The sequence below is a fragment of the Chelonia mydas genome, chromosome 1 (genome assembly GCF_015237465.2).
Source record: "Chelonia mydas isolate rCheMyd1 chromosome 1, rCheMyd1.pri.v2, whole genome shotgun sequence".
NCBI lineage: Eukaryota > Metazoa > Chordata > Testudines > Cheloniidae > Chelonia > Chelonia mydas.
Window position 1 is genome coordinate 182862746 of NC_057849.1, and position 12399 is coordinate 182875144.

General features: G+C 42.4%; 1 long non-coding RNA gene across 1 annotated transcript; it reads right to left on the reverse strand.

Moving 5' to 3' along the window:
• Positions 1-381: 381 nt before the first annotated feature.
• On the reverse strand, positions 382-4097 carry LOC122464125. The gene is made up of 3 exons (XR_006288028.1): positions 3995-4097; positions 2909-3134; positions 382-964 (listed from the first exon to the last, which is right to left on the reverse strand). It is a non-coding gene; the product is annotated as an uncharacterized LOC122464125 (long non-coding RNA).
• Between the last annotated feature and the right edge of the window lie 8302 nt (positions 4098-12399).

Genomic DNA, 12399 nt, shown 5'->3' on the forward strand with positions numbered 1-12399 from the left:
CTACTACCTTAGTGATTAGAGCATTGACCTGGGAGATCTGTGTTCAAGTTCCTGCTCCAAATCAGGCAGAGTCAGGATTTGAATACAGCTCTCCAGAATCCCAACTATTCTAGACACACACACCATCTCTCTCTGTCTCTCACTCCTGGCTGACTTTTGTGTGAGGCCCAATGCAGTAGGTGTGCTCTGAGAAAGCCTCCTGGGTCAGCCCCAGGGGTAAGACAGGTAGGGGAATGCCTCGTTTGAGAATCCTGAGCTAGGGCTCCAAGCAGCTCATGAGCTATGGAGCAGCATCAGGACTTAGGTGGCTTAGCGCATGTCACTGGCACAAACATAGGTGCCTAAAGAATAGGGTGGTAGCTCAATGGCAGTTCTGAGGGTGCTACTAATGCCTTAATGTTGGACTTAGGTGCCTAAAGAAGCAGTTAGGCACCTAAGTACTTTGTGAATCTAGCCCTTACTGTGTTAATGACCAGAACTCAGCAGATCAGGAAGCCTCCAGCCAGACTAAATTTACAGAAGAAAAACTATAGCCATATTTTATTTTATTGTTCATGGGGGGGTTTTTTTGTTGTTGTTTTTTTTTATCTTTAGCGAAACCTGCAATTTCAGAGCAGGGAAAGGAGAGTGATGTAGAATACATGATGCACACCAAAAGATTAGCCAACTGTCAGGAATGGTTACAGCTGTAACAGTAAGTACTTGGAGTCAGTGGAAACTAACTCCTGATATGAATATACCCATTGTAATGCTGGCCCAGGTAAAGTGAGTGGAGCCGGGAAAGAAAGTGCAGTCTCTTACCAACCCTATGGTGTGGTGTGTCACGTGTTTATTACGACAATATTCTTCTCTTGAGATTATTAGTGAGCTGATGCCAGTTCTCATGATGCAATGCTGCTATCTTGTTTCCTTGGATGTGCGTGTTGTTCTCAGTGTTCTGGTACAGTGCTCTGTGGGTGGAGTCCTGGAAAAAGCCAGTAATTTGAATTGAATTTAGCTCTTCATAAACAGCAGTGGTTTTCTTTTCATTCTCCTCCACTCTCTCATTAACAGCTGCCCTCTCTCATTAAGGAACACAGAGTGTACCCAATATTTTGACCACGTTTCATTTTGTTACTCCCAATAATTGGGACAGTCTTAATCTTGAATTCATCTTAATTGGGATATTTAACAGGGAACCTAATTAAACTGAGTTGGCAGTGACTGCTGCTTATTTGGCTGCCTGCAGGTGATGAAGTGATTCTTCTAGAATATAAGGATATCATGCCCCTCTGATTCTCAGGGGTTGGATTGTGTTTCCCCTCCAAAGACTTCTGCTGTTTGGTTTAACAACACAGACTGCCTTAATAGCCATCCCGCCCTGTCCTTTTCAAACATTCTGCAAAGTTAGTTCTCTTCAGGCTTCTGATAGAAATGATGTGGCCTTACACTTCTCTAGCTTAGTTGCAATTTAACTCCTTTTAAGCCACTTGTCCTTAGCAGCTCAATGTAACTCCTAATTCTTGAGTAAACCAAGAGGTTTGACACAAACTGGACAATCACTGCAAGTACAAAATGGCACTCTCTCTTGATTAGGAAGCTGTACTAAATCAGGATGATAGGCTGTCTGGAGCTTCTGGATTATAAAGATTCTGCTGCTCGAGCATTTATTTTACAACTGTTTACAAAGACCAGGCTAAATCACATAGCATCAAAAATGGTGAAAATAAATATATTTAGATGTAAGTAGGGCTAAATTTTCAGTGGTTTTGAGCACCCACACCTGCCAGTGGTTTCATCTGGAACTGGGTGTTTGGCACTTCAAAACATCAAGCCCAGGGCCTCAATCCTGCAAACATATATGCATGTTTTCAATTGACTACTGTGGGTAGTCCTAGGAGTCGAGTCAAGCACATGCATAAATTTCTGGAGAATCTGGGCATAAGAATGTATTCCTAGAACCTAATTACTCTGGCCTAAATCTTCCTACAAGAGCATAGACCATTTTGTTTATTTAGGGAGGTAGAGTTAAACAATAATAAAATAGCAGCCATTGACTGTAGGTTTAATGAGCAGTTTTGTAATGTGGTGATTTGTCCACTTTTAATTAAGTGAAATAAACAAACTTCTGTTCCAAACCCAGTGTTTATGAATGCAATCCATAACTTATTTATTTGTTATTGGGGGATTAAAGCCCCCACCACTCTGCATTGTTTACACTCATGTACTAAGACTAAGATTGTTAGAGGCTAGAAACACAAGACCATGAAGAGCGTCACAGCAATCTGGACAGCAAAGATCTTTCTCTTTCAAGAAACAGCATTCCTTGTCACTGATTCTTGGAGGTCTGGAGAGAGGCGACAACTTCTAACTGTCCCTCCAAACTGCCTCTTATTTCTCTTGGAAAACTTGGGGGGAGGGGGGTTAAACTCCCTCTCTGCTCTGAGAAGGATATTGTTTTTTGAAACGTCAGGATACACACAGATAATAGCTTCTGATTTGTAATTAAGAAGGATACATTTATTTTCAACAATACTTTGTGATCCTTGCATAGAAGTACAAAGCATTGGTGATAAATGGTTGAGACCTTTGGTGTGATACCCCAAATAAAATAAGCACAAAGCCTGGGATTTTCATTAGACACTAAGGGACTAGGGGCTCAGATCTGTAACTGACACTGTAATTCACTGGGACCTGAACACCTAACTCCCTTAGCCTCTTGAAAATCCAAGGCAAAAAGGTTCTTTGAGTCCCATAGCTTAGAAGTGATTTTCCCTCTTCCTCGTCTCTCCCCCCCCCTCCAAAATGAGACTATATATTGTCCCCTAGCAATAGGCCAAACATGCTCCATTTGAAGTGGAAACAACATTGTTTGAAAATTGGAGGGGAGGTGTGCAAAACTAGGATTCCAACAGGAAACAAGTCTCACCTTCTTTTCGCAGACTGGACAGGCTGCTGCATCTCCATACTGATGGCTACCCAGCGCTAGCATCTTTGAATGGTATCTCACCTCTAAGTGAAGAGTCTGCGCAGGGTATGCCGAAAGATCACAGATTTACGGCCCAATCCTACTCTAAGTCCTTGATAAAAATGCTGACTTCAGTGAAAGCAGGATCAGGCCCTTCTGCTGGATTGGATGCAGATAACATGGCAACCTGGGGTTTTGTCCAGAAACATTGAATTTCAAGGAGTCAAATTGATGAAATGTTTAGCTGGATCTTTACTGAAACTACACATCTGATTAGTGCTACCTTTACCCTGCAGTATGTATTCAGTGAGAAAACCACTGAATAATCTACTGCTTGCAGCTAATATGTTATAGTTAGAAAATGCAAATAACTGACACCTGCTACAGGGCAGGGGTGATGAAAACAAGTCTGGCATGTAACTAAAAAGAAAAAAAACAGAGTTATGCTAATGACCAAGACTTAATGTTCCCTGACAACATTTCTTGGGAGACATTTTTATGTTTCCAATTTAGAGATGAGCTTGAGCCAAAACCCTGTATCTTAATATCCAAGATCTCAGAATCTAAAATGAGATCTGGATCTGAATTTTGCAAATAACCCTCATCTTTACAATGGGCTGAACCAAAACCTTGGATCATCTGAACATGCCTGCACTTTGAAGGCTTTGAAATCCAGGTGTAAATCCCATTTCTACTTTAATTCATAATAGTATAAACCTTTACCCTCTGAAATGAATTGCCTGAGCAATAGTGTAACCTTTTACTACTTCTACTCTTCTAAAACCCCTCATGAGACTTTGTGGTGGTGCGTGGTTTTGCTGGAGAAAAAAGGCTACATTAAATACTTTGCAAATATTTTCAAATGGAGCTAATTTAAATCTGGTAATCACAAAAGATACTCAGTTTAATTAAACTTTTCATCAAACAGTCTAATGGGCAATGAGACTTGGTACTACTTTGAAAACATGAGGATTTTTCTTTTCAAGATAATGGAAGTCGAAGAAACAGACAAAAGTTAGAATTTCAAATCACAGTATTTTTAATTACCTATTAGTTGTCTTCAGACTCTGCAGAAACATTCTTTGTTGTCTTCAGAGTCAACATGGCAATTTTCAAGCCATGATACTGAGGGGCTAAAGTGGTGCTTGGTTGTAACCTTACTTATGAAGAGGTTAATGCAAAGGTTTATGAGAGCCACCAGATGGCGCTTCATCCCAATGCTAGATTACAGAAACATGGGATGTTCAAGGTCACACAGAGAGAAAAGAAATTTCATGATCTCTCCTCCTATACCATGTCTGGAAATGCTGTGATGCCACCTTGTGTGAAGCATATAAAACAGAGCCAGGCAAACCTGTTTAAATCAAGGAGATCCTTTGCCTAAATCATGAAAAACCTCAAACATTTTTTCGCCTTTAAAAAAATCCAGGCTTTTATTTTTATTTTTTTTTTTTGCTGCTGCCTTTGTGGGGCTGCAAGTTCCTGCCGCTCTGAGTGGCATGGCTCTGAGTGGCGGCGCACGTGCGGCGGTGGGAGGGTTTGGTAGGGGGTCCTGGGGGGCAGTCAGGGGACAGGGAGCAGGGGGCAGTTAGGCGGAGGTTCTGGGATGGTCAGGGAACGGGGGGGTTGGATGGGGTGCGGGAGTCCCGGGGGGCCTGTCAGGGGCCAGCGGTGTGGATAGGTCGGGGCAGTCAGGGTACAGGGAGCGGGGGGGTTGGATAGGGGGTGGGATCCCGGGGGAGGCAGTTTGGGGCAGTGGGTCCCAGGAGGGGGCAATGGGGGATGGGAAGTGGGAGGGGGCAGGGGTGGGGGCCAGGCTGTTTGGGGGGCACAGCCTTCCTTACCCGGCCCTCCATACAGTTTCGCACCCCGATGTGGCCCTCGGGCCAAAAAGTTTGCCCTCCCCTGGTATAGCTCATAAGAGTGAATTTGTTCTCATGAGATTTCCAGCCTATGTTTATAGATCCAATAGGAGAGTAAACAGATGGTCCCCAACCACAAAATCTGGATACAACTTTTCTAAGGTTTAGAGCTGGGCTTTTGGTTCAGCTCATGATAGAAAATGGGGACAGAAATGAAGTTTGGATCAAGATTTGACTTTCCCCAAAGTTCAAGAAAGACAAATCTGAGGTTTTGGTTTGGGCCCATCAGCACTTTACAAACATTATCTAAGCTTACAATTTCCCTGTGAGACAGATCAGTATATACTATCCCCATTTTGACATTGGGAAAAGAGAAACAGAGAGATGATGTGACTTGCCCAAGGTCCCACAGCAAATGTATGGCAAAAGTGGGAACTGAACACAGTTCTCTTGACTCCAGATCTAATCTGCGGATAATGCTGACTCTCAGTGGATATGCATCCACACATGTAGCTGCTTGTCAAATCAAGTTCCGAACATTCTATGGTTTCTCACCATTAATTTAAAACATGCAGGGGAGGGAGGGGAGGAATTAATACATGTGGTTATGAGAAAGAACAAATGAATCCAGACTATTAGGGAGAAGGGAGGGTGCAAGAGGCTCAAACAAGCAAAATAAAAGCATTTGCATTAGGGCTGTCAAGCAATTAAAAAAATTAATCGCAATGTTAAACAATAATAGAATACCATTTATTTAAATATTTTTGGATGTTTTCTACATTTTCAATATATTGATTTCAGTTACAACACGGAATACAAAGTGTACAGTGCTCCCTTTATATTTATTTTTGATTACAAGTATTTGAACTGTAAAAAAAAAGAAATAGTATTTTTCAATTCACCAAATACAAGTACTGTAGTGTAATCTCTTTGTCATAAAAGTTGAACTTACAAATGTAGAATTATGTATAAAAAAACCTGCATTGAAAAATAAAATAATGTAAAATTTTAGAGCCTGCAAGTCCACTCAGTCCTACTTTTTGTTCAGCCAATCGCTCAGACAAACAAGTTTGGTTGCATTTGCAGGAGATAATGCTGCCCACATCTTGTTTACAATGTCAACTGAAAATGAGAACCGGCGTTCGCATGGCACTGTTGTAGCTGGCATTGCAAGATATTTATGTGCCAGATGCGCTAAAGATTCATATGTCCCTTCATGCTTCAACCACCGTTCCAGGGGACATGCGTCCAAGCTGATGACAGATTCTGCTCCATAACAATCCAAAGCAGTGCAGACCGATGCATGTTCATTTTCATTATCTGAGTCAGATGCCACCAGCAGAAAGTTGATTTTCTTTTTTGGTGGTTCGGGTTCTGTAGTTTCCACATCGGAGTGTTGCTCTTTAAGACTTCTGAAAGCGTGCTCCACACCTCATCCCTCTCAGATTTTGAATGGCACTTCAGATTCTTAAAGCTTGGGTCGAGTGCTGTATCTATCCTTAGAAATCTCACATTGGTACCTTCTTTGCATTTTGTGAACTCTGCAGTTAAAGTGTTCTTAAAATGAACATGTGCTGGGTCATCATCCAAAACTGCTATAACATGAAATATATGGCAGAATGCAGGTAAAACAGAGCAGGGGACATACAATTCTCCCCCAAGGAGTTCAGTCACAAATTTAATTAACTCATTATTTTTTTAACGAGCATCATCAGCATGGAAGCATGTCCTCTGGAATGGCAACCAAAGCATGAAGGGGCATACGAATGTTTAGCATATCTGGTATATAAATACCTTTCAATGCCAGCTACAAAAGTGCCTTGCAAATGCCTGTTCTCATTTCCTGGTGACATTATAAATAAGAAGAGAGCAGCATTATCTCCTGTAAATGTAAACAAACTTGTTTGTCTTAGTGATTGGCTGAACAAGAAGTAGGACTGAGTGGACTTGTAGGCTCTAAGTTTTACATTGTTTTGTTTTTTTAGAGTGCAGTTATGTGACAAAAAAAATCTACATTTGTAAGGTGCACTTTCACAATAAAGAGATTGCACTACAGTACTTGTATGAGGTGAATTGAAAAATACTATTTCTTTTGTTTTTTACAGTGCAAATATTTGTATTCAAAAATAATATACACTTTGATTTCAATTACAACACAGAATACAATATATATGAAAATGTAGGAAAAACATCCAAAATATTTAATAATTTCAATTGGTATTCTATTGTTTAAGAGTGCAATTAAAACTGTGATTAATCGCGATTAATTTTTTTAATAGTGATTAATTTTTTTGAATTAATCGCATGAGTTAACTGCGATTAATCGACAGCCCTAATTTGCAACAATAAAACCAGTGCAAAAGAAGTCTGCAGGCCTACAAAAAATAAGCAAATATGCCTTATGTGTAGACTAAAGCAAAGTTGCTTTGGTTCTTGAGAGAAAGGGAACAAATTAGTTACCTACAGGATAATCAGGGCAGATTGGCATTAGTTTTTCCTGCTTTAAAATTTTGACAAATGGATAGCGTTGGATAAGAAGGGTGTATGAGAAAAAAAAATAATAAATGTTCTGTTATTTTTCCCCATTATCTTTGGCATTATTTCTTTTTTTCTTTTGAAAATAACCTCAGTGTGTAGAGAAGAGCACAGGAGCAGTAACAAAAGCTGAGTGCATTTAAACAGAACAACTCGCTCCTGGCATACTGGGGGAAAAAAGATTACCATGTACATGAGCAGTGCATAACCATGAATACAATAACAAGTGGATTAAGTACCATGACTGAATTTTCAAAGAGGCTTATGGGAATCAGTGGCAGTGGGGCACACAGGCTGCAATCCACAAAAGTACTTAAGCACCTAAGGTCTATTTTTAGGGATCACTGCGATCCACAGAACAGCAGCCTGGCTGCTGCCTCATCTCACTTGGAGCCTAATTTTTTTCCTCTGGGCGTGTAAACCTCAGCATCACTCCAGGCACCTATCTCCTGCCTCAGCATGCGCGCTACTGCCTCGTGGTAGGCACCCAGACACTCTCCGGCCTAGGCCCCAGAGCAATTAACAAGCTGGGAAAGATGTTAGATAGGTATTCGACTGTCTAAGTCGCAGGGGGGGGAAGATCCAGTAGGCAGCCACTGAGTCTGCCCTACTGGATCGACCTCTTCAGGCAAGTTCACCCAAAACAGCCAGGGGAGGGCCTCTAATAACTGTTAGCTAGGGCCCTCATCCAGGGTAAGGGGGAGCCTGGTTCAAGTCCCTCCCACTTCCTGAGGGGGAGAAGGGATTTGAGCAGGCCTCAGTCAATCCTCAAGTGAGTGTCCCAATCACTAGGCTATAGACTATTCTGATGCCTCAACCTCTCTTATTGAAGTTGTTTCCCTTTAATTAAGCAAGGGAATACATAAATATTAACTGAGCCAAAGCAAAAGTTAGAATGACTCTGTGTCCTAGTGGTTAGGGTGCTGAGTTGAGAGGTGGCTGATCCCTATTCAAATCCCTTCTCCCCTTCAGGAGGACGGGGGACTTGAACTGGGTCTGTCCCACATTCTGCATAAGTATGTGAGAGTAAAGGTTATGAGGGAGCTCCTCCTCCTTTCTTTCCACCCCTAGCCATTTTGTTTCAGGCCCTGCATACACCTTAGCTGGCCAAATGTCTATCTTCTCCCCTTTGGTGGGTTTTTAGCAGACGCGAGCACCACGCTGCAGCCTGGACTTAGGCACCTATCTTCAGAACAGGAGTTGGGGCTTAGCACACGCACCTCTCTCATTGCCATCTCCCATTGGCTAGCTTAGGGGGCTCCGCTCCTAGCATGCTGGCTTTGTGGATTGCATTGTAAGGCACCTACCTCTCTCATTCACTGCACAGGGAACCTAGGTGCCTAACTCAGGCTTTATAGCTCCTAGTGTTGTTACTGTGATTTTCTAGGAACCTAAAAGTTAGGCATCATGACACTCAGCACTGCAATGCCTAAGTCCCTTTGTGGATCTCATCCTAAGGTCCCTTTGAAGCCCCAGCCCATACTCTGCATTCATATTGCACTATGGTGGCTTGCTTGAAGTGTGAGTCCCTCCTAAGCACAGTGCAGTTGTACAGGTGTAACTGAGGGCCCAATTTGAAGCCCGTTGGGCTATACAGGTCTGAGGGAGGAGATAATTTGGAGCTGATTGGATTGCACAGCTGTGACTGAGTGTATAAATGAGAGATAATGAGTTAGCTTGACTGTTACTAAGGGCCTGATTTGGCTTGCAGGATCTTTATGATGGGGAAGGAGCATGGTGGTTGACTTTCAGAATGCATGAAGAGTTTACAGATGTGGTAGCTAAGGGAAAACAAATTTTTACTTATAAAGTGGGCAGATTTGACCTAAAATTCTTGAGAGACAATAAACATTAAGTCCCTTGCAGAGTTACTTTTTTAGACCAGAACTGTACTTCTAAAAGGAACCTGTTAATTTAATAACACCTTAGCTTCTAGGTCCTTTCCATGGCATACATCATTAGGTTTCTTTTTAATATATCTCTGTGTGGGTGATGAAAATCTATGAAGTGAATTTCCTTTTTTTGTTTTTAGTTATTTCCACTTCAAGGTTCTTAGTGCAACAAGACTGGGGTTGCAAATGCTGCTGCAGAACGCTTATATGTTCCAAAACTATGTTCTGCATGGATTTTTAAAATATTAATGGAAACTTTCCTATTTTGGTCTCTTTTTTTAACTGTTTTGGGGCCAAATCTAAGCTGACAGTGTTCCCTTAAGTGGAAGATTGAAGGTTTAACTAAGGATAGCAAAGAAAAGACGGGAGTGGGAACAGAGAAGACAGGAGCCAAAGAAGAGATTGAACAAAAGGCTAGAACAGTAGAGGAGTGATGTAGGTGAATGACTCTCAAGGCCCCAACATGGGCTGCCAAGCATAACAAAGGCCTAGAATGAGAGTCACACAAAATTATTTATGCAGGAAACTTGAAAGGATGTGGGATTGATTCCTTTAGGGTCAGCAACGCTTTCTATAACCTCAACATGATCCTTTATTTCTGATGCCAGTCATTTTAAATAATAAAAAGGAGAGAACATAAGATGTGTGTGGAATGTAGGGAACTTTGAACTGTCCCCCAGAATGAGGGACATTTGAGAGAGAGTGGTGCATGAGATCTATGGGCTCAGGGGCTCAGATCTTCATCCCCGTTCTATTGTTTACTACAAGGTGAAAGAATCAGAACAGTGGTAAGGGGCCCTAAAAGCCCCATATCCAGCTGAGAGAAGATTCTCCTGGCCCAGCCACTGCAGAAGTCAGCCATAAGTCTGTCCTTCAAAGCCCCACTCAGATATCCTGGCCTACCAGAACCTCAGCACTGCAGAGATTCTGGGTCGTGCTGTAGCCAGCTGGGATTGTTACCCAGGGTTTTCAGAACCCAAAGCAGTGGTAACTTAACTATTTCACTCCAGGCGGTGTCAGGAATAAATCAGTGGGAACACAACAATTCCCTCTGATGAAAGATTAACACAAGTAAGTGAGTTAAAACTACAATTTATTAGATTCAAGCACACACAGACATAAGCAATAGGTTTAGAATATCCCAAATAATTATCTAGAATCTGAGATGGTATTGAGTAATTTACAGCAGGTCCATGATGGTTGGTCGCCTCCCGGCCAGGGAGTATAATGTCAGGAAAACGATTCTCAGGATAGCTTCAGAGAACTGCTCCAAAGTGCACTCTATTACCTAGTCTTTTGTAACTAACTTTTATGAAACACATAGCTCAGTAGTGACCCCTACTGAGTCATCACTTCTCCTAACTTCAATAAACTACTGACCAACAAACATTCCTAACAATCTTAGTCATAATAAGCTTCTATATCAAAGGCACCCAAAACTCAAGGTTTCAATCCACCTATTTTCTTTCAGTCTCAATTTGTTGACTCTTTTTCTCCCCTTCTCCTATTCTGATTAGCAGAAACAGCAGGCATGCAGCTAGCATTTTACCTTGCCTCCAAAAGCCCTGCTTGTTCAAATGAACCCTTAACTCTGTGGTGTTCTATTTTATTACTTCATGGTGGCTGAATGCACATAATATGGTTGCAATTAGCTTAATCAAATTCTGGGGTCCACACACCTCTCAAATCTGGAGCAACAGGGTGGCTACTGTAATTTCCACAGTCACTCTCCCCACCCCCACCCCCCGGCTGTCTAAATTATGCCAGGGGCCTCTCTGACCCCATGGAGCAATCCAGAATTGGGAGGATTCAAAAGTGTCTTAAAATCATTTTAGCCCCCAGCCTCCTCCTGAGCTATGAGTTCTGTGCTGCACCTCTTAGAGGCACAGAGCAGAATTTCACCCATGAAATCTTGGAGGAGAAAAAGGAATATTCATCCAGGTGGTTGTTTCTCAGGAAGATAATCTTCATGTTATGTGTTTGGTTTTCCCCTTCATGAATTTTCAGCATAACATATGTAGGGAAAATACAGTTTATTGGTAGATTTAAAAATAATATAACAAAATTGATAATATTTGATTTTAATATATCAATGGTCACCACTTGTCAGATGGTTTAATTTTGATAGCCCAGAATTTCACCCATGAAATCTTGGAGGAGAAAAAGGAATATTCATCCGGGTGGTTGTTTCTCAGGAAGACAATCTTCATGTTATGTGTTTGGTTTTCCCCTTCATGAATTTTCAGCATAACATATGTAGGGAAAATACAGTTTATTGGTAGATTTAAAAATAATATAACAAAATTGATAATATTTGATTTTAATATATCAATGGTCACCACTTGTCATATGGTTTGATTTTGATAGCCCAGAAGCTATGCCAGAGGTGGGCAAACTACAGCCCATGGGCCACATCTGGCCCGTGGGACCCTCCTGCCTGGCCCCTGAACTCCTGGCCTGGGAGGCTAGGCCCTTCCGCCGCAGCCTCAGCTCACTGCGCCACCAGCACAATGCTCTGGGCGGCGGGACTGCGAGCTCTTGCCAGGCAGCACACCTGCAGAGCCGCAGCCTGACCCAGTGCTCTGTGCTGTGCGGTGGCGTGGCTGGCTCCAGCCAGGCGGCACGTCTGCCTGTCCTGGTGCTCTGGGTTGCACGGCTGTAGCTCCGCCAGCCACCGGTGTGCCAGGTAGCACAGTAAGGGGGTGGGAGGGTTGGATAGCGGGCAGGGGAGTTTGGGGTGGTGGTCACGCCTGGCTGTTTGGGGAGGCACAGCCTCCCCTAACTGGCCCTCCATACAATTTCCGAAATCCTATATGGCCTTCAGGCCAAAAAGTTTGCCCACCCCTGAGCTATGCTGTGTCTCCTCGGAGAAAAAGGTTTTTAGAGTTCAAAGGGGTGCTAGAAAAATAATCGCCACTGAGTTTGACACACAAAAAATTAATTTGTCTGGGACCAACTGGAACTGCAGGAGCAAGCTAGAAAGGGAGAATTCCAGCTGCAGGGAAACTTCACCCACCAAAACTCTTCAGCAGGATATCAAATATAAGCATTACACCATTCGTACAAACTTTCATTGTCTGGTCACATACCCAGTGGGGAAAGCATGTGTGTGTTTGCATGTAACTCCCCAAAACCTTAGTGACCAAAGGGCTTTTGCTCAAAG